This window comes from Chinchilla lanigera, unplaced genomic scaffold (assembly GCF_000276665.1).
Source record: "Chinchilla lanigera isolate Chin_1 unplaced genomic scaffold, ChiLan1.0 scaffold00048, whole genome shotgun sequence".
Classification (NCBI taxonomy): Eukaryota; Metazoa; Chordata; class Mammalia; order Rodentia; family Chinchillidae; genus Chinchilla; species Chinchilla lanigera.
Genome location: NW_004955449.1, coordinates 14,100,117 through 14,124,039, shown reverse-complemented (window position 1 = coordinate 14,124,039; position 23,923 = coordinate 14,100,117). Strand labels below are relative to the sequence as shown.

At 32.7% G+C, this 23,923-nt stretch overlaps 1 protein-coding gene and 1 long non-coding RNA gene across 4 annotated transcripts in view; one reads left to right on the top strand and one right to left on the bottom strand.

Annotated features, from left to right (window-relative positions):
- LOC106149553 overlaps window positions 1-4,378 on the top strand; it is a 7,280-nt gene extending 2,902 nt beyond the window's left edge. For both annotated transcript variants that reach the window (XR_001235812.1, XR_001235811.1), the window contains exons 2-3: window positions 599-761; window positions 4,085-4,378. This is a non-coding gene — a long non-coding RNA (uncharacterized LOC106149553). The remainder of the gene's footprint in view (window positions 1-598; window positions 762-4,084) is intronic.
- The window catches only part of Baz2b (bromodomain adjacent to zinc finger domain, 2B), a 269,690-nt gene that overhangs the window by 154,188 nt on the left and 91,579 nt on the right, over window positions 1-23,923 (bottom strand). Inside the window, exon 1 of one of the 2 annotated variants that reach the window (XM_013518704.1) lies at window positions 15,245-15,548. The exons of the other annotated variant lie outside the window; for it this stretch is intronic. The gene's annotated coding sequence lies outside the window, so the exon portion shown is untranslated. Of the gene's footprint in view, window positions 1-15,244; window positions 15,549-23,923 lie in introns of those variants that run through there. 2 annotated transcript variants of the gene reach the window in all.

The following is a 23,923-nucleotide window of genomic DNA, read 5'->3' as shown; positions in this document are numbered from 1 at the left end:
GGTACCGGAGAAAACCAAAAAAAAAAAAAAAAAAACAACGAAAATATTATTTAACAGTTAGACATAGTGATATAATGAATACAAATATGTACCTAAATGTTTTGAGTATTTCTGCAAAGTAAAATAAAGTACCAACTCAGTAATAAAATCATTCTAAAAAGGAATGTTCGAATGATAAAAAAATAATTCTGCCAATATCCTTTATAAATACCACAATAACTAAAATTAATACAGTGTAATGATAGGATATGTAGTATACCTACTAGAATTTCAAAACTGTCAGTACTTTAAATGTTTATCTAAATACTCCAAATGTTCAGAAATTAAGAATATTTGAGTTCCTCAGTGAGTTAAACATAATGATTACTACAAAGCCCAGCAATTCTATTCCGTGATATAATTCAATTCCTACTCTTTGTTATATGCCCAAGGTAAATAAAAACATATGTTTATTCAAAAATTTTTACATGAATATTTATAGCTTTTTTTTGTAATAGCCAAAAGGTAGAAATACTGCAACTCAAATGGCTATCAATTGATGACTAGGTAAATGAAATGTGTTACATATATACAATAAAATATTATTTGGCAGAAAAAGGAATGAAGAACTGATGCACACTACCACAGGGAAAAACTCTGAAAACATTGCTAAGTGAAAGAAGCCAATCACAAATGACCGCACGTTGCATGATTCTGTTTATGTGCAATATCCAGGAAAGCCAAATCTACAGAGACCAAAAGTAGATGAATGGTTGCCCTGAGTAAGTCATGGGGAAAAGGAAAATGATTTCTAATGGGTACGGGGCTACTTTGGTAATAATCAAATGTTTTAATTGGCTGTGGTTATGGTTGCACTGTATATTTTAAATGAGCAAACTGTACAGTGTGACTATATGGTATTTAAATTACATCTCCAGAAAGCTGATTTTAAAATTTAAAAATTTTGGATTTGTTGCTCTGATAAAATGACATTTGACTTGAATTCTTTATGAATTCCTGATGCTAGGTTTTATATACCAGAGTAAATATAGAATGTCCCTTGTATGACTTTCCGTGTGTTATATAATGAAATAATAAGACAGAAAGTCAAGTCACTTACAAAACTCACGCATTCTTCTATTTAATCTTTCACTTCCATAATGTATACTTAAAAAAAAAAAACTCAGTAAATCCATATTAATTCAGCTTGAGGATTAGCAACTTTGTCCAACATCATAGGTACTTGACAGACTTGCTCTACAACATCATTCCAATATTTACGTGACCAGTCAGATTTATAACAGAGGAATTTGATACAGATAAATAATCCTGAGACTGTAAACCTCCAAAATCACTCATTCTCTTTTGCTGATTCTTCTCTCTAAATATCTTTTCTCTATTCCTACCTTCACCTAAATACAATTTTACATCACTTCCTACTGAAAATACTGCAACAACCTGAGTGCTCTTTGTTTCTCTTTCCTCAAATTCTCCTCCAACAGTGAACAGTAATATTTTTTCAAAAGTAATAATTATTTTTAATATAAAATCTGATATACCACCTCCTATTTAAAATCTTCCATTATTTTTATATCATTTATAAGATAAAATCCTAGGATCTTACTAAGCATGGAAAACTCTTTTTTTTTTTTCTTTTGTCTTTTTGAGACAGGGTCTTGCTATGTAGTTCAGGTTGGCCTTGAGCTCACTTTGTAGCCCAGGCTGGCCTCAAACTTGCGACGATCCTCCTGCCTCAGCCTCCAGAGTGCTGGGATTACAGGTATGCACCACCACGCCCAGCCTGAACATAGAAAACTCTTAATAGGCTACTTTTTTGATCAACTTTTCTACTCTCTTCTCATATATTAAATGATTAACATTTTACCATTCCTAAATACTTCATATTACTGTCTCCTCTGCATCCATGTCATCTGTTTGGTATAGGATGTTCACACTCTCTTAAACATCCTTGTCTTATTCCCTGCCAAAATCCTACTCATATCTAGGCCTCATCTCATGCAACACCTCCTCTGGGAAATCAATCTGATTTACAGGGCAGTGTTGGGTACTCCTTTTTTGTTGCACTTGTATATTTTCTAATTAAAGCATTTATTTTACTACATGGCAATCTTTTTGATATCTGGCTTCCTACCACACTGTGAGATCCTTGAGAAGCACGGACTATTTCTTAGAGCATTATAGACTATAAAACTCTTAATACAAGTCTTAAATGAAAATGCATAACAATCAGTAAAATGATATGGACATTCTATTTTTTTTTTTTAAAGCACATGTATCCTCATTTTACCCTAACAGCAAATCTTGAGATAGGTAAGTCAGGTGTTCTTATTCCAATTTTACAGGTAAGGAATTCTTAGTTCATGTTCCTTGTGGTAGTGTTGCTGAGATAGCAAAAATAGTGATCACCAGAACGAGGGCTTGCTGTGCCCTGTACTGGCCACACAAGCTCACAGCGCTTGTAATCTTGCTTAGCTGAAAGAAAAGCTTCATCACTGCTCTGATAAAAAACTGGAAGATGACCATAAATTCTTAAAGTCTGGTGATTTTGTCATCACCGATGTGACTGCAGACAAGCACATATGTGTTGAGCTCTATTGGCTCTCACTGCCTGCGTCATTTTGCAATCCATGATATAAAACAGAAAGTTGCTGTGTGTGTTATTCAAGCAGTGGACCAGAAGGTGCTGAAGCTGGCAAGGTTACTAAGTCTGCCCAGAAAGCTCAGAAGGCTAAATGAGCATTATCCTTCCCCTGCACTCCAATCGTAATCAGTGGGAGAACTGTCTCAGAGCTGGTCATCACAAATGGCCATTTAAGTGTAATGGTAAAAGGCTGATTAATGATAATCATGCATCATAAAACCTTCAGGAAGAAAAGAGACTATCTTTTGGGCCATTTGATTATCTGTGTCAGGCTTATTAGTATTTAAAATCTGTATAGTAATGAGTCGACCAAAAACCTGTCACAGATTTTTGAGATCCATTAATACAAAGTTAATGAGAAAAAAATTGGCCATCTAGGCCTACGTATGTCCTTTAGTCTATCACTCCAAATTCAACAATAAACACTAAGGAATCTATAAGAGGTACGAGTATATATGTGCTCCCCAGTCATGACAGCAATTTTAAAGAAACTCTCCTATTTCTCCTTGATTCTACCCTCCTGTCATTCATATCGATTTTTCATCTTTCCTATTTCTCTGATCTGATGGTTCCACTTACTGTTTTTATAAGACATTTGCTTCCCTTGTAATTCTTTTGATACTCTAAGCCAGTGGTGGCAAACCTATAGCATGCATACCACAGCAGGCTACTTATATCATTGAAACCTCTAAAAGGTTCACCATCAGAGCTCTAAGCTAACTCCAGTGTTTCTCACTGCCTTGTTGAGCCTGCCCACATACTTATTTAGTCTTAATTCTGCACTCAAGTCTTCCATCTTTTATCCTCATCCCACTATCATAATAGTAAAAAAAAATCACTTCATCTTTATGTTGAAGCAATATTCCCTCTGTCATTAATATCAGCTCATCCAATATGACTTGTTTTGCACCTCTGTAATTTTGTTTTTTGAGACAACAAATTTATCACTGGTTATGCTATCCATCTAAAAGAATGAATTTCTTTTAGGTGATTACATACAATCTAAGTGAAGCAAAGGTATAGTAATAACAAACATAATAAACAACCCCATCTCATCTTCCTGTCCCCAAGTGAAAAAGAAATATGACAAGAGTGAAAACAGCACTGAGAATAATGAAGCCTGGATTCTATTTCCAGCTATGGTACTAATTACTAGCATCTGACACTGGGCAATTTATTTAACATCTCTGAACTTAAGTTTTCTGCTATCCATGAGACCATACTTTGTAAAATACTTTTGGAATCAATACTTTTGGAATCCTTCCCCTACAAATTTAGTCCAGAATGTTCAACTGTCCTATCAGGTCACTTTCTCTACTAGGCTTTTCTTGAGCATACTATTAAATATTATCACCATATCACCACTAATACTTCTTAGAACTTATTACTAAAATACTATATATTTTACTTATTTGTATTATTTATTGTCTGTCTCCCCCACAGTGATCTATTGACTACTTCTTTTATTGTTTACTTCATCATCTTCAGAGGCCTACAACAGTCCTGGCACATAGACATATTTGATGATTATTTGTTAGATGGAAGTGTGAAACATCCACAAAAACCGACAACTTGGAAACCACTCCAATTCTAAAAACTCATCAGCTTACGAAAGCTAATCAAAAAATCTCTTCAAAAAGTGTCCACAACTACTCAACGGGTCAAGTTTCCTCAACAAAATAAACCAAGTGTCTATACTTTGCTTCAACCCTTTCTATGTAAACTATAGGTAATAATTAAAGCTACAGTATCAATCTTGATTAGTATATTTTTTCTATCATTCAATAATCCTGATTGCAAAACATATTATACAAATTCTGCTGATAACACATGTTGGCACTCAAGCCTCTTCTAGTTTTAATAAACCGCTGAAACCTTCAATCTTAACTAGCCATCCAAGTGATTCCACTGGGCCATTAGACTGGTTTTCCACCTTTATACCATACTTATCAAATTAAGGAAGAAAGTTAGACTACTGATTACCTAATTTTATTTTACTAAAAACACTGCAATACCCTGGATATTATATTTGGTTTATAAATTTCACACTGAACACCTTTTAAGACATATGGTGAAGTGATGACAAAGTCTACAGAACTTAGACTGCTAAGGTAATTTCATATAAATATGAAATATTATGCACAAATATATAAAAGCTCAAGTCAAAAACATTCCTTGATTAAAGTTTCTATAGAATCAACGTGGCTATCTATTTTTTCTTTTTGCTACAAACTCAGACCTTGCACTTGCCAGGCAGGTGCTGTACCACTGAGCTACATCCCTTGCCCTATAAACTACATTTTAAACAAAAATACAAAGAGCAATTATCATTCAAACTGTGCCTTAGTAGACAGAACTCGATTTACAAAGTTACATGTTTATTATAAACTGTAATCACAATCAATTCATTTTAAAATCTTTATGGGCAAGGAATAACATTATGAAAATGACTTAGACAATATCTTCCAATAAAATAAGTCCACTGCAAAAAGGGACTCATACACTTACAGAAAATCTGACTAATTAAAATCTTCATTGAGTCTAGTGAAGCAAAGGCATATATGATTAATTTCACTGTAAAATTCTATCGCCCGTGCCTTGCAGCCCTATTCAAAATAGCTAAGAAACTGAAAAAAATCTCAGTGTCCATCAAGTAAGGAATGGAGAAAGAAAATGTGGTACATATATACAATGGAATACTTTTCAGCCATAAAAAAGAATAAAATCTTATTGTTTGCAGCAACATAGATGGAACCAGAGATCATTACATTATGTAAAATAAACCAGACATAGAAAGATGAGTACAGCACTATCTCAGCCATATGCAGAATCTAAAAACTGTGATTTCATAAAAGTTGAGAATAGAGTGATGATTATCAGAGACTAGGGTGAGTAGAGGGGTGGGAGGAATGGAAGATGGTTGATCAGTAGATATTAATTTACAGTTAGACAGAAGCAAAAAGTCCTGGTAAGCCATCCCATCATAGAATGATTATAGATAATAACAACATACAGTACTGAATAGCTCAAAAAGCTAGAGAAAAGAATCTTGAAAGTTTTTACCACAAAGAAATAGTTCATGTTCAAGTAGATAGATATGTTATCTGGTTTAAACACACACATATCATAAGATACCCAATTAATATGTATAATTTTATTTTTGTGTATTAGTTTAGTAATACATTTTTAAAAAGCAGGGCACAATGATACATGCCTATAATCCCAGAACTAGGGAGGCTGAGGCAAGAGGATTGCCTTGAGTTCAAGGACAACCTGGGCCACATAGCAGCCCATTTAAAAAAAAAAAAATCCAGCATAGTGGCTTGTCTCAAAAAAAAAAAAAAAAAAAAAAAAAATCCAGCATAGTGGCTTCACGTAGTAATGTTTTCAAATATTTACTGAATATTAAGTGAATTCTTTATTTGTGAAATATTTTACCCTATATTTCTTTTAATGTGATGATTCAAACCTGATTGACATTAGAAACATCTGGGGGCTATGTGCAGCAATGTAGGCCTCTAGTCCCAATTACTCAGGAGGCTGAGGCAGGAGGCTACTTGAGCCCTAGGGTTCAAGGTTAGTATGGACGACAAAGTGAGAATTCATCTCAAAAACAAAAATAGGCACAATGCAACATTTGGGAAAAATCTTTCAGAGAAAAATGATGCAGATTTTTATCAGCTGCTTAGAGGAAGGAATATCTCCTGGTACTTGGACAATTATTCCTCGAAGAACTGGAGCTCTATCTAGGAAAACAAACTCCAAACCTCCAGGAAAGATACTCTTAATAGTCTACAACTTGGCATGTTTAGAAAAAAAAGATCCACCTTTCAGAAACTGTATCTCCTAGAATACAGAATCAATAAGAGAAATACAATTAACCCAGTGTTTTATTGTCCAATCCCCAATTAACACACTGAAAAATTTCTTTTTGCAGTCAAGATGAATAATACAGAGTACTAGGTCCTTTTTCACCCACAGTAACTTATGTCACAAAGTAAGAATAAAAAAATAAAAAGGAAAGAATGAGTCAAAGGAAAGAATTGAACAACCAAGATACACTATCCAAAGAAGTTTAAGTCTAAAACTTGGTGCTATTCGTAAGACTTACAACCCATCCTTCATAAGCTGCCTGTTCAATAGCAGGTACAGTACTCTGCATGACAGGAAAACAGAAACATCTAAACTATACCAATCAAATTTTTACATTCCTGAGGCCCCAATAAAATTTAGGATAGTAAGAGAAAACGGTAGATGAAAAACACTAGATGGTCATCAAAGAGAGATTAGGCGGCAGCAGAGAAGATCTCAATGTTTTGAGGACGACAAAAACTGAAGTGTCCTGTCTAAAATGTAGCCTGATATATTGAAGAGAAATATAAAACTTGAAGAATATGCTATCAACTGTAGAAGAAGATCACTAGACAAAAACTAATAGCTGACTCCATAATGAAAGTCATGCCTCGCAGCACTATGAGAGAGTATGGAGACAACAAGAAATACAGACAGTCTCACAGAAGAAAAATGAGAAGGGGCAACGTAGGTAAGAGCTGTTACCTACCTATTAAAGACACAATTATTAAAGTTTTAATAAGGAAGGCTTAAGAAGGAGGACTATGTTGTTTGTAACTGGAAGTTTAGATGTTCTGAAATGAAAGTAACAGCACTCTAATTTGATTTCTACTATGGGCCAGGACACACTCATACAGATAGATACTCAAATTACCAGTTTATCAAGTTCCTTGAAATGAAAGCTGTGCTTGGTATTCTCTTATCTGTTTTGGTCATGTTAACTTCTAACTTGTTGCCAGATCCATCACTTCCAAAACAAAAACCATTTTATCTAATATTTAATTTCTATTCAGTTAACTAATAAAAATATTTAGTCCATTATAATTCTCTGCTCAATAGGCTGTTGAAACTTTGCTTTTAACTAAGTGAAAATTTATTTCCAAATGTTTCTCCAACTCTAACCTTCGGTAATCACATTCTCAGTTCCTACTCAGGTATAGAAAAACTCACTAAACTCAAATGCATTTAAGCAACTTATCTCAAAGGTTTACTCAGCCACCACCCCCAAAGATTCTATCAGCTATCTGTGTCAATTTCTTAACACTGCTACTTATTTCAGTCTCCCTGGGCATCAAATATTCTCCTATACACTGCTTGATCAGAAATATAAAGAAAACTTCTAATTAATTATTTTTTCAGAAATTATTGATGTCCTAAACAATATTGTCATCAGAACAACCCTTTATATCTGTTAGCATGTCTAGTTCCATATTGCATCTGCAAGTATAATTCATTATTGTTTGTGGATTTGTGATCTATCTCTCCTAGAGAAACTTGTAAAAATTTCACTATTACAATACTGCTCCCCATTTCCTGGACCCTATGAGCTACCAAGCCAGTGCCTATGCCCTGCCTTTTGCCTTAATGTTCCCTCACATACAAGTAGAACCTTACTTTCCTATGACAAGATGTAAATGTTTTTTCTCCTAATCCATACTGCATTCCCGAATTTATATTTTTTAAGAGTTGTCACGAAAATGCCAAGTGAAATTTCTATAGCTTTCTCCATCAGTCTCAAAATGAAACTATATGTGAAAGAAAATCAATTAATACAAAAAACTAAGATTTTATTGAGAATATTTTCCATTTAGATATAATTGAGTGATTTTCTTTTACAATACTAAAGGGGCAACAAAAATATATTAAAAATGGACAGAAATACAGTAAATTAAATTAATTATGAAAATGTCAATACCAATACTTTGATAACAGAATTTACAGGGCATGAGAAATCCAAATATAGTAACCATGTATGACCATGATCTATAAAAAGTTATAGCAAAACTGGATTACATACAACCAGAAAGCTTGTTTCTTAAAAAGCAACTTTAAGGAGTAGCTCTTTCTAAATGCACCTGTTTTCTTTTTTTAAAAAAAAATCTGGCATGTACTGAAGCTAATATTCATTCAGTCTAAGCTTTTATGTGTTTTATTTAATAGAATAAATATACTTTATAACAAATTAATGCTTGATTTAGCGTCTATAAAAAACAGTTTGGTGGTCCCCAAAAGCTAAACATAAAGGTTACCATATGAATTCAAAGTAGAAACTTGAGAAGATATTTATAGATCTCCATTTCTATCAACAGATAAGTAGATAGATAAATGTGATATACATTTATTTATTTATTTATTTATTTATTTTGGTTTTTCTCCGGTACCGGGAACCGAACTCACGACCTTGCGCTTGCCAGGCAGGCGCTTTTGCCGCTGAGCTAAATCCCCAGCCCCGTGATATACATTTAAATACATTTATTTTATGTATATGTAGGTGAGCCATAAAAAGCAAAGAGTTTCTGAAACATTCTACAACATATTTGAATCTTGACAACTTTTTAAGTGAAATAATCCTGAACAGAGACAGGGAGAGGGAGAGACACAGTGAGAGACAGAGAGAGACACAGAGATACAGAGACAGAGACAGAGACAGAGACAGAGACAGAGACAGAGACAGAGACAGAGAGAAGGAGTGTATGATTCTACTTATGAGAAATTTATAGAGACAGAAAAGAGTAGAGGTTTCCAGGGGCTGGGAAGTAGGGGAAACAGGGAGTTACTGCTTAATGATTACAGAATTTCTGTTTGGATAATAAAAAGCATTTGGAAATACTCAGAAGTGATGGTTACACAACACTATGGATGTAATACCACTGAACTGTACACATAAAATGTTCAAAACTGGGGCTGGGGATAAGCTCAGTGGTAGAGCACTTCCCTACCATGCACAAGGCCCTAGATTAGACAGAAAGGAAGAAAAAAGAAAGAGAGAGAGAGAGGGACAGAGGGAGAAAAATGGAGGGAGGGAGGGAAGAAGGGTCAAAATGGCTAATTGTGAAATGTATAGTTATATGTAGATTTTTATAACAAAAAACTATCGGGTCATACATCAAAAACTACTGAATTATGTATTTTAAATTGCTAGACTATATGATATATGAATAATATCTCAGTAAGTCTATTTTTTAAACCAATGTCTAAAGTCTTTCAATGCTTAAACCTCTTGCTATGGTTTCTTTTCTTGAAAAGAGCCTAGTTATTCTAATGACCATCCCTTTACTGTCAACTTATAGTATTCTCCTTATTTATATCACTTAGTAGTCAATCTTTTCCTCCTATTGATATCTTTGGTGCTTTTAAATTACTGTAACACTGAATATTTGATTACGTTTTGCTTACAAAACTAGATTAGTTGCTTGATTTATCAATCCACACCATTTTAATATCTGTTTATATTTACTTGACCAAAATAGATTAGTTATAGCTCAAATAAAGATCTAGTTAACACCCTACCTCTCTGCAAATCAACATCAAGCAATTCAATTTTATATATGTACAAATAAATAAAATTTTTAACAACAAATGTTAAGAGAAAGCATTTCAGGAAAAATTAATCAAAATGCTCTTTTCTAGGCATTCTAATTAATCAAGGATATAATATTAAATTCACTATAATTATTAAAAATAGGCAATAATGAAATACCTTAAACAGAGAATTTCAGGCTGAACACTCTTTTCTTCTTTAATTTTTTTTTTAAGTTTGGATAAGACACTGTCCAAATTTTTAAAAAAGTATTTAAATGGATGAGTAATACACAAGATTTAACATATACAGTGATATTTTCTGTGGGTAAGTAGAAATATTAAGGATATATAATTAATTAAAATGTGAAAAGTACATGGATAATTTATATTAAAAAGATAATACTGTATTGTGGAAGCCAACCACAATTTTTGCTTACTTAAATACCTTATTAAAGATTAGAGTGAACTCAGAATACGTTACATGTGAGAATTCTTTAGGGTATGATAATGAAATAAAAGATTTTAGGAAAAGGAATAGGAAGGATGAATAAAATACTTTGTTCCTGTAGGAAAAGAGAGTAAAATTTGAGAAATGTATCAAAACAGCATTACAGGCTAAGTAGTTTCTTCCCATGCTCATGACAAATGCTAAAATGAGCTTTTAGACTGATAGACTCCTTTGATCTACAGCAGGGCTCTGAGTTCTTTTTTTTTTAGTATGTAAAATATGGTTTTGTAAAACTATTTAACTGCAGATTGAATGAGCTCTTAAGTATATGTTAAAAACATCATAAATGTAAACATTATTAACTCACATAAAGGTTAAGAAATAACTATTTTGATCTAGACGCAAACTTTAAAGTTTTTCACAAATAGCACTGTTACCTCCAAAGTAAGTCTGGTTCAAGAATAGCTATATTTATATTCCCCTCAGAAGTAGAACTTATGCTCATTTTTACAACAAAAATCCCCCTGGCATCTTAGACATGATTACTTTTTTAGTCAGAAACATGACGACTTAGCAAACTCGCTTGCCCACAGGAGCCAAAAAAAGGGAAGGAAACAAAAATGATCTTGAAGCTGATAAAACACCAGTTAGAACTCATTGTTAACTAGAAAGCCCTTACGCATTTAATCTCTGAGGTGCTATAATTTATACACGATTATAAGCAGCTTGAGCTGTGATTTCCATAGTCACAGCACATCAGAAAAAGGAATGAACATGATGACAGCTGGAATTTTTAAAGCATTTATTAAACACTATCCATGGCAGTGGGAGCCAGGAGGGAAGGAAGTCTGTAATAGGTAACTACTGAAAGCAGACTAGGAATTCTACAAAGACCAACTCTGTGAAGAATCTATACATCTTACACACCAAGAGTATTACTGTGTTAAAATACAAGAGAAGAATTAATGTTCAAGTGGACCACTGTGGTACAAGCCTATTAATCCCAGCTATTCAAGAGGCTGAGGAGGGGGGAGTATATTTTGAGGCCACCCTGGGAACTTAGTGCCATTTTATGACCCTTTCTCAAACTACAAAACCAAAAAAGGGATGTGAGTGTAGTTCAGTGCTCCCTAGGTTTAACTCTCAGTACCAAAAATGAAGAACAGAAAACTAATGGTCAAAGAGACAATGTTTTGCGACCTCAAACAAGAGTTAAAAAATTATTGACTTTAGCCTACTTTTTTTTTTTAAACATAATTAGTGTGATCAATGGACTCTAAAGACCTGAATTTGAATCCAGTCTTTAGGTCCAAGTAATATATCAATGACCTTAGGCAAATATTATTCTTTTTTACACTGAGTTTACCCAATGTAAATTGGCAAATACTATTTACAGTGCTATGCTGAGAATGAATATATATAAAAGCACTGAGCGAAAACTTATGAGAATACATGAGTATATTCATAGTGACTGAAATACTCTGAAAACCTGACTACCCAAAATAGTTGAGATAAATCTTACTACTTTTCAGATGCTTAATTGTTACTCTAGCTAGTAAATATGAAAGCAGATAATGCCAAGATTCACTTAAGTAGTATAGCAAATGCTTTTGAATTTCATTATGAACTATCTCTTTAGCTAAGTGCAATTCATTCTTCATTTTGGATTGTTCTCTCTTCTGTGAAGTCTTCCTATAGCTCTACCTGTATATCTACTAGACACTGCACATCCAGAACTACAGTCCTCGCTCTCCATCCCTATCCCAAACCTGTGCCTCCTAAAATCCTTCTCCATCTCATACTTGGTGGCAACATCATCATTTTGGTTGTTTGAACAAAAACCTTAATCTATTCTCTTTTTTTCCCTCTATCTTGCATCCAGTCTATTAAGAGATCTTTTTAGTTTTACCTTAAAAACATTGAGAATTTAACTTCCACCAAACCACCACCTTCTCTCACTCACGTTACTGTAACAGCTTTCTAACCAGTGTTCCATGCCTCCATATGATCCATTATCAACACAGCAAGTTGAGGATCCTCACAAGCCTTCTAAGGGCTCTTCCGAGGCCCTAAAGTGTTCTGTGAGGCCCTGTATGACCCTCCCATCCATCACTTGTGAAAGTACCTTCTCCACTCTCCCTTCAATTTCAGTGGCCACCATTCATTTCTTAGGACATAGCAGTCAGGCTACTAACCCATATTCTCTGCCTGGAAGGTGTCCACAAAGCTAATTTATTTCGTCTTTGTTCAATATTATCTTCTTTGTGAGTCCCTCTTCAGTCCCTAAACCTTTTTCAACATATACTTTTATCTATCTATTTATTTGTTTATTTATTTATTTATTTATTTATTTATTTTGTTTTTGGAGCCAGTGTCTTGCTATGTAATTCAGGCTGGCTTTGATCTTGGTACATAGTCCAGGCAGGCCTCCAACTTGTGGCTATCGTCCTGCCTCAGTTTCCCAAATGCTGGGATTACAAGCACATGCCACAAGACTCGGCTTCACTATATACTTTTTATCCTGCTTCTTGTTCCTTTTTTGATAACATATATCACCTTCTAACATATTATATACTTATTATAATTGTTTATCTCTATCTCTAATATAATGAATATTCCACAAAAGTAGTGACCTTTGAAAGTTTTACTTACTGGCATTTCCTATGTCTCTAGAACACTAAACAAAACCTACAAATTACATATGTAAGTAAAAAATGCATAGGATAGCTGGCTTTTATGCAGCCTTTAGCACTGCATGCTTACACGTATTGTATCAGCTATCACATCATAGTACAATAGCCTCTTAATTTTCTCCCTCTTCTATTACATTGTAGGTTTTTCTCCCACAGCCCTGGAAACTGAACCCAGAACCTTTGCATTCAACTACATGCCCAGCCCTTTTTAAATATTTCTATTTTGAAAGAAGGTCTCATTAAGTCACTAAATTGCCCAACCTGGGCTCAAACTGATGTTCATCCTGCCTCAGAATCCCAGTATGCAAATTTTGGACACAAGGAATTTGGTTTTACTTTTTAGTGTGTTATTGCCTGTACTTCTTACACTGCCTGATACTCAAGAGGCATTCTCTAATATTTGATGTTAATGAAAAATAAAACCATTTGAATCAAAGGTGTAAGTACCTTTACTATCTTCAAAATATAAATGCAATGCTTAAATGTATGACACAGAAGGCTGAGTTTCAGATTTGCGATTCAGTTAGTGTTTTTAGTCTCTTACTGGCATTTAACCACTAAAGAACTTTGACTGGATTATTTTAATTCTCCACAACTATTTCATTATCAACAATATAGAAGTAATAATGGTACTTGTACCTGATATGATTATCATGACATGCTAAATGTAGAATTAGTTCAGAGGTTTGCACATAGCATTTAATAACTGACATTTATTACTTACTAAAAATTAAAATACACTATTAAAAGTTTTACTTTGACTATCTATTTTACTAAACATAATATTTATAATCTCCTTGGTATATACCATGGATTTACATTAAAAATTACTGAGTTACCTAAAACAACATTGGTAAGCATTTTGCAAAAGAAAGTACCTTAATTTTTCAATAAGGATTCTATTGCATTATTGCAGAATATTTTTAAAGTATTTTTAGATATTAGATTCTATATCCTTCAGGATATTTTTAAAATGTTTTCTCTCTTATAACCACAATGTTTTCTCTCTTATAACCACAATTAAACATGTGCTATGTAGATCACCTATACTCACCTGGCCTATAATATATACATTCATAAATATGCACATCCAGAACTACAGTCTTCTCAACAATATCATTTTCAGAAATAAGACTTCTGAGAAAAAGTTTAATAACTTTAATTATATTTCTGACTTTTTACTAAATTACCCCAAGCTTCCCACTTCTCATTTTAGTCATGTACCCGATAATATGTATATTCTTTGGGTAACATTACACTAAGGGTTGGGCAAAACAGAGTTCTATTCAAATTAAAAGGCCAATGTAATACTTAATTTTAAAGTTATAAAATTTTTCTATTACTTATCTGTCTACTATGACTCCCACTGTTTTCCTATCTGCAGAATCAACTCTCCATTTTATAAAATACTTATGAAGTTCATTTTCTTTACACTTTCTTCTGCCATAAAGAGTAAACAAACTACGCATTTTATCTAAGCACTCAGACGTATAACAGACAAGAAAACAGAGAGGTAAGCTGTTTAAATGATTGTCCCAAGACCACAGATGGAATGACTGCCAGCTTTAGGATTAAAACTAAGAAGGTCATTATTTCCTTTTTATATTCTGAACGCTTAACATTATATTTACTAACCTAGGAACAATAATTTAATATAATTATTAAAATAATTAGTAACATATGGTATATAAATAGAATTATGAAATGTATTAGAGTTTATCCCAATGGACTCTGAAAAATAAGTCTAATTTACTAAACAAGTTATTTTTAAAATTGTGCTCAGAATGCCAAGAAATTGACAGCTTAATATAATTTATCATTTCAGTATCTTTTAATAAAAGTAATTTCTCTAAACAAAATCTACAGCAAGAGATGGCTGCATTTCAGATACCAACCAGAAATATTTTTGCATTTAAAAAATCCTCCAAACTTAAAACAGTAGTTTCTTCTTTAATTGTAAACTTCAACTTCAGGATATATTTATAAGAGATTTACCAACGAAAAAGCAATAATTAAAAAGTAAAGAAAACACAAATATTCTTACATTTACAGAAGAGAAAGACATACAGTATAACATTAGCAGCTTACTGTGGAGAGTGGGTTTAATCAGGAAGTAGCCATTATCCTTTCGATTCAGAGCAGTGACAGCACTCCAAAACAACAAGCCGTGATATTTTCAGTTAAAAGCCACGAAAGAATACCTACTATTGTGTCCTAGCTTTGCTGACCCCAAAGGTCACCATATGTCTTTTATCAAAAGCTATAATGAAAGCATAATCCAAGTTAGCATTTACAATGCTCTATTTGTTTAAACACCTAAAATCTACCTAACACAACCCCTCTCTCTCTGTTACTCACAAAACATGGCTGTCTTATTCAGAGATTAGCAATTATTGTAATGAGATACTGTCGGAGAGGGTCAAATAGTACTTCCTGCAGTTTACACATCTTGATTTCCTGGTAAACAAACTGAAAGGCAGGTGGAGCACTTAGATCATCAGTAAATGAATGCTCACGTGACAAAACTAAGCCAGGTAAGGTTGTCAGCTCAAGACGGCTCGAGTAATTATTCTTTTCGTAATTTTATTAACATCAAAACCACCTAAGAGGGAAATTCTTTCTCTTTTTTAAAGGAGGGCTTACTCTTGAGAAGCGTAAACTCACAGTTTATAATAAGGAATTCTTAGAAACTGTTTAAGCAGGTTTCAAAAATTAGTTTTGGAAAATAAACTGTAAAAACAAGACAATGCTAACATTTTTTAAAAAACAAGTAAGGATATTTGTTCAAAATCTTGGTAAAGAAAACTTTAAATTTCAATTGCTTCAAGAAAGTAGATAAATGTCTGAGTCATAATAAAAGACTAAGATTAAAATTGTTAAAGCACAATGACTACTTCATAATTTTATGTAGCAATCTTTGAAAAACAATCCTAAGAATCATTTTACATAAGTTGAAATTATTCTCTACAACATTTTAAGGTCATATTTCTAAAAGAAAATATAATTTAAAATATATACTTAACTGTGAGCAGTTTAAAAAATTAACTTGAAAATTAATTCTCTTTAGCCTTAGTTTCCCTCCCCCCAAGTTGCTCATGTTTGCTGTCTAAAATTTCTAATACAGGTGAATGAGGATTGATTTACATTAATTATGCAAATAAAACAAACAAAAAACCTAACTACATCAAAATTACAAATTAAGTCACTACTATAAAATATCTAGATTTTTAAAATCTATAAAACTTATTTATCTTAAAGGTTCTATACTTATTTCCAAGATCATGCATCTATGTGCTATTATGAACATGATATGATTTCAGCTTAATGCAAAGAGCTCTTAAAGACCTTTTTACTATACTGTAAGCATATCAAGATATTAAAACTATATTGCTTAAATTATGTTTGCTCAGCTCACAAAATAAAGTTCTAATGTTCTGAAATAGAAAACACAATAAAACAGAATGCCAATCAAATCAGTAACTACAACAAAGAAAACCCAAGCAGATAAGACTATGCCAAGGATACAGAAACTCACTACAGGTCTCATCACACACCTAATGTTATTTCAAAGTAGTATGTATTCAGCCGTGGATATAGCTCAGTGGAATAAGCGCCTGCCTCGCAAGTGCAAGGTCCTGAGTTTGATTCCTGGTACAAAAAAGCCAAAAAGTAGTATGTATTCAATATTGAATCACATTAACACAAGTCCCTAGCAACACTAATCACACCTTTACTGTAATAACAGATGCAGTGGATTTTCAGAAAATAATGATTAAGGAGTGAAGAGTTCCAGGTAAATTTCTTGATCAAATTAAATAATTTCAATATAAAAAAATAAATCATTTCAATATCCTACAGTTACCTAGAATATAAAACATACCCCTTATTTCCATTATAGAAAATTTCAAATGTAATGACTGTAAGTCAAAGTTAGTAAGTGTAACTGCTGATTCTAGTTAAGCAAACAGCTTTAGGAAAAATTCCCTTGCTCCTTGGCAAGTTTAAGAAAACAGAGACATTAGTCCTCCAGTGACTTAAAGATATGTGCAACGTGAAGGAAGGAGGTAGGAGAAGGCAGGGGAAGAAAATTTTTCACTTTTATTTCTTTGCTTTTAGTTTCAAAAAATATTTTTGATATTTCACATTATTCCAACATAGTTTAAAGTGCCTTCTGCAATTACCACTAGTAGAACAGAATTTTTAAAAATATAAATTAATATGAATAAAAAGGGGTGTAGGAAAAGGGGGAAATTAATATGAATAAAATAAACAGCAAGTAAAAAAAAGAAACACAAAGTTGGAACACAGAAACAGCTGTTGTAAGATCTTGCATAAATTACAATGTGGGTGGTTCATCTTTGAGCTACCTAACAGTCAAAGAAAAGTGGGTGCAAGATCAAATTACAAAATTCTCTTTCTTCATAAAATGTTACCTTACAAAAATGTTCCAAAGCTTTTACTAGAACTCAGAATTGAGAGAAATTTACTTTATACTTTTCAATAATGCAACACTAGACAATACAATAGTTTTCATTTTTACTGAAATCAGGATAAAAATTTCATGTGAAATTTCTTTTAACATTTCCTCAGTGCAAGCCAGAGTCATAACTAACGAAAGACTTCCTGGAGAATAAGCCAGAAATTCTGCAATGTACTGTATATGGGTATTTAAACATACACTAACAACTCCCAGGATCTTTTGCTCAATACACATCCATTTTCATATTCCAAATTCCTATTCCATTTTCTAAATTCAGGGTTTTCTATATGATTAGTATATACAACAAGCACACAGGTAGTAGCTGGTTCCAGAGCAGGCAAAGAGAAGATACCAATATGTAGATGCAGACACCTAAATAGACCTCTTTTTTACTTAAAAGAGTTCCTCTTTCATTGGTGAACTATGATCATGTTCAATTTACCAACTGCCTGGGAGCTCAGTGTATGATGATTTATATTCCTCCTCAGTTTGGCTTATGTAACTAGGGTAGAGAAATCTGACTCTGTCTTCACATTCATCTTGCACCAATTTAGATTCATGTTCACATATTTTAGAGCATTTATTTTTTATGCTATTGTTGAGGGGGAAGAGTAAAATTGAGAATTTCTATATATCATTGTAGCCTACAAGAAAAAACAAATTACCATGGTAGCATGTCAATTGACATGTATCTGGATTGAGCACTATTAAAATTTAACAATGTAAATAAAATCTTCATTATAGTTGGGTGGCGCTCCACTCTACCCCGCAAAGATGCTATGTACTCCTACCTTCCAGACTATTTTTATGTTCTTTCCCATTGATTCCTCCATCTCATTTTCAGTTTAGGTCTCACTACTTCCAAGATGTCCTCTCTCAGAGCCTATCAGTTCCATAAAACCTCTTTATATATAATTTAGTTCTGTAGCATTCTCTAATTATTTTAGGGTCTCCATTACAAGATCATGGAGATTCTTTTTTTATATTACTATCTGTGAATAATAAAATGCTCATCATGTAGCAAACATTCTAAGTACAAATTAACTTAATATAAGGCATTAATAAATTGCTGGCTGGGCACAGTGGTTTATGTCTGTAATCCCAGCTGTTTGGGAGGCTGAAGCAGGAAGATAATAAATTCAAGGCTAGGCTGGGCAATTTCTGGAGATCTTGTACCATAATAAGAAAAGGGATGGAGGTATACCTCTATGGTAGAACATTTGCACATACAAGTCCCTGAGTTCAATCCCCAGTACTGAAACAAACTTCCACACATATTTATAATAGCTCAACATGGCCAGATTATTTATCAAAACTGTATTATGTGAGCCAGAGGCCAATTTTCACTATATGGATAATTTATGGAAGGTATAAAATAAACATATTTAATCAAACCTTATAATTATTCTGTTTTCAAGACTGTCAAAAGAACACTATCAAAAATTAGATTTTGTAAACCATCATCAGAGATGGTCACTAAAATTAAATGACAGTTGTGTCCGATATAGTTTGATCCACATTTGAACTCATTATATAAGAATGATGCAGCCCACTATATAAGCATTAAATGAACTCTTGCAATGTGTAATCACTGAAACAGGTTATTTCTGAATTTCCTATTTTATGAATACTCAAATCTTAGTACTTTTGACATAGAATTTTTTCCTATTACAAAAGGTAGCAATCTTTAAATGTGGCACATGTACCCTTGCTTAACATATTTTCTTGCAATGAGAAATACCACTCTAACATTTAAAATATGTCAGAAAATATATACTTGAGCAGGTCATACTAATAATCTATTTCAATCAATCAAGATCGCATTATATTAATTCAAAAAGTTAAGACAATAATTAGCATGGTAACATTAATAACAGCCTTATAATTGTTTATTTCAGAGAACAAAGTACAAAACATATCCATAATACAAATTAAAAAGATATTTCAACAAATTTAACCACAAAAGGAAAAAATATAATTCAATTTTTTCCTTAAAAATAAAATGGTAAAAGCACACCAAAGACAGCTACAAATGTATATATTTTCAGTAATTGCAACATAATAGATACACATAGAACCTGTGAGAATACAACATTCATTTTGCTGCAGAAGAACAGACATTGCATAACAATGAGATTTGCTAATGAAATCAACCATCAAACTGAAATACATATGTATTAAACCAAGACCTCAGTGTCATTTTCTTTTTTGCATCGTTTCTTCTTTCTTTCATTTTTTTCTTGACCCTCTGAGTATTTTTGTCTGTTGGTTTTAAGAACTTACTGGTAAAGCAAAATCAAGACTCTAACATTATAGAGTACTGCTTTTTATTCATCACATCTATTTTTAATGTAAATTCCAATTGTTCTGCTTCTATCAGCACTATTAATATACCTTTAAAAAAATCAATGGATGCTACCAGAAGAAACAAAGGAGGTGAATTTCTACAGACAATTACTGGGTCAGATCCAAAAAAAATTTTCTCAACATGTGACATAAATTCCATATGAAAAGTTTTACTGTATTGTGAGTGCTGATTTAATAAGAAATATGGAGATAATAATATATTTTAAAGTCACTTTTGTAATGATACAATTCCTATAGCACCTTCTTTTAGACACTGTTAAATGAAGTAATGTAGAGCTGATATAATAATTATTACTATGAAAATTCTTCCAATGTTTTTAAATAAAATCATAATTTTTCTCCTAAAATGTTTTACTGTGTTGGTCTACAAATGCTAATTACCTGTTTCCACTTACCAAAAATAAGTAATTCTGAGAACTTCCTGAAGGATTTATGATTTAGCTATAATTTTCTATAAAAGTACACAAGACTGTGAAAGTCTTTAATATTATTTATCTTACAGATAAGTATTAACATCCCCCCAGGATCAATTTACATCCCTTTGAGTACAAGCTATTTAACCACACAGCTATCTATCTTATTGGTTGTCCATTTACACAAACTATGTTTTCAATTTACCTGTGCTACAGATAAAATTAAATCTAAACTTTATGATATATAATTACTAATTCATTGTTTTAATAGCTATAAGAAAAAATTATAAAAAGCAGTACTCATACCAAGTAAAACAGCCAAGTGCAAACACAACATTGTTTCCTATTTTTATAACACATTCAAGTCTAACTAAAAACAATATCCTGCAGAAATAACAAAAGGCAATATGAATTATTTTCTGCTAGAAAAGTAAACTGAATAATTATAGATATTCCACATTAAACTCTGAGATTTTTCACTGATGGTCTCCTAGTTGTTAAGGAAATGATAAAAATCTTGGTGCTAGGTGTGGAGCATTTTGCCCCAGTATGTGAGGATATGGGTTTAATCTCCAGCACAGCAAAAATAAAATGATGAATGTCTTGAAAGATGATTTTAAGGAAAGAATGGCACAACCCCAGAGCAATCATTAATCTATAATCAATCTATTTTCCTAAACACCAGAAATTTATATTAAAATGGAAAAATATTAATCGAATTTCTATAAAGAATTAGACAATTTTAAACAAGCATCTGTGGCAATGCCAAAACCTACTTCACTAGGGCAAAGGATATAACCCCAAAATGTGATAGGCTCAAGATCTTCTTGCTATGCAAAGTGGGGGTCCATATGCCAGCAACACTGAAATTATTTGTTAGCAATACAAAATCTCAGGCTCCATCCCAGACTTACTGGATCAGAATCTTCTGGATATTAAAATTTAATTTTTTTTTGGTTTTTTTTTCTGGTACCGGGAATTGAACTCATGACCTCATGCTTGCCAGGCAGGTGCTGTGCTGCTGAGCTAAATCCCCAGCCCCTAAAATTTAAGTCTTAATATAAAATATCATTTAACATGCCCAACAATCTGTATACCAATTCCAGTAATTTCTGATATTCTAAAATTCCTTTAAAAATTCATAGCAAAATAAAGAATCAATGGTAAACAATCTGTCATACTCAAAGTCCAATGCCTACCACGTGCTTGATAATGTAAAGTTTTATTAGATGATTTGAAATTTGTGGTAATAAAAGGAATAAGAAGGAAATAATAATATCTTGGTTTTGGAAGAACTTGAAAAATAGTAAACAGATAAAACTGAAGTATTTACACTTCTTTAGTAAGAACTTAAACTGTCCCAATAGAAGAGTTCCTTCCTTAAACTCTTGTGAAGAAGTGCAATAGAGTAGAAAATAAATAAAAACCTGCTCTTTCAAGTAGAAGAGGCACCCAGCAGCTGCCAAGGCATCTGAAGAGAACCAACTCGTATAATTTCCCAAGTACAATGTGATAAAACAGAACTACTTAAGAGTTTAAAAACAAACAGAAAAACTGTTACAATAATCACAAAGTTTACTACTCAAGAAAGCAAGTCCTAAAGTTTACTCTGTAGTGTTTTAAATTAAGAACACTGGATTAAATTTATGTAATTATTTTTTTCTAATTTGAATTGATATTTTCCTAAATTTGTCCAGATGATGAAGTTTCAATGGTACTGTCTTAATTAACTGTGGACCTATCACACACAAGGCATTACGGTTAAGTAGTATAAGACAAATATAGATGAATGGAAGAGGTACTCTATTTAATATTTCAGAAAAATAAGACAAATATATAGATCATACTAAGTGCCATGAGAGTGATATAAATAAAGTACAATGGGAGCACAAGGACCTGAAGATGTCAGAAGAGGTGACACATGAAGTAGGCCTTGAAATTTGGAAAGAGATTAAATGACAAAGGTGGTTAAATGGGGAACTAGGAACTTTCCCTCCAAAGTGGAGGGAAAACATACATGCTCAGGATAAGAAGGTGAAAATCACTGAATGTGTTCAGAGAATACCCTGAAATGGCTTGCAAGCTCCCTGATAACAAAGATCATAATTCTTTCATTTTTTTATCAGTGCCACCTATAAAACTCAAGTGTTGATATGCCTATATAGAATTGTAAGAGCTCATTAAATATTTATTATTTGCATGCATCAATCAAATACATGAAAATAATGTAGTCTGCTTACTACACAGGATACTGTAAAAAACAGTGAAAGACAAGTATGGCTAGAAAGGTAGTTTAGGACTTTATTAGAAATGACTCTGTGTACCACATTAAGGCTTGTGAATGAACACTGAAAACAATGGTAAATACTTACATTAGAAATACTAATCTAACAGTTTTCAGTGGGATGAACTGAAGCAGGAAGAGACTCCCAGTAGGGATGTTGCAAAATTTAGTCTATTGAGATAGTTTAAGCAAGAGCAAGGTTCTTATTAAGGCTATGGCAGAAGAGTCACAAATGAAAAGAAGAATATGAAAGCTATTGAAGCCAAGATGAATCAATTTTTTTGTAGAGCAAGAACTAGAACAAGAATTAAAAACTATATTGTTGAAAAAAATCTGTTAACTTCATAGAAGATTTTATACAGAAGGAGTAGGAAGGTAAAAATTAAATTTTAAACATGTAGAGCAAGAAATCTTCTTTTGCACCAGAGGTTTAAACTTGTAAAATGACTGTAGAAGGGTAATATACAGTAAAGTCAAATTTGCCACGTATCCTATAGCAAAGTAATTCCACTTCTAGATATTTAACCTAGAGAAGTTCCCAAATGTACGCACATGGAGTCGTGTATAAAGATATAAATTGCAAGCTGGGGATAGATAGCTCAGTGGTAGAGTGCTTGCCTCACATAAATGAGGACTGGTTCAATCCTCAGCACCACACACACAACACACCCTGAAACCCCCATTGTATGTATAGAATTCTACAAGTATTGGTAAATGAATAAATACAAGTATTATGACATATTTTATGATGAAATTATATGCAGCAGTTAAGATGGACTAGAGTTACACATTTAATATGGATAAATATCTTTAGTATGTCAAAACAACAACTTGAGGGATGTGAAGGTTTTGTTTTTATTTCTTTTATCATTTTGTTTAGGGCAGGACAATCCTATATGTAACCATGAAGTAAACCAAGCATGAGAGGAACAATAAGTATGATAGGTCAATGAAGCAAATCCCTGGAGAAGGCAGATGATAAAAATAAAAAAGCTGAATGATGCTAGGTTTAGTGAGGAAGTGAAACTTATCTCAGAGATGGGTGGAGGTCGAAGAAAAAACCAAATAGTTTTTTAAAAACTTTTTATTTTTAAATAATTACATACTTACAGGAAGTTGAAAGAATAGTACAATGAAGTACCATACATTTACCACTCATTTCCCTGAATGTTTATACCTTATGTCATACTGTAAGGTGAAATAGCATAACTAGGAAGCTACAG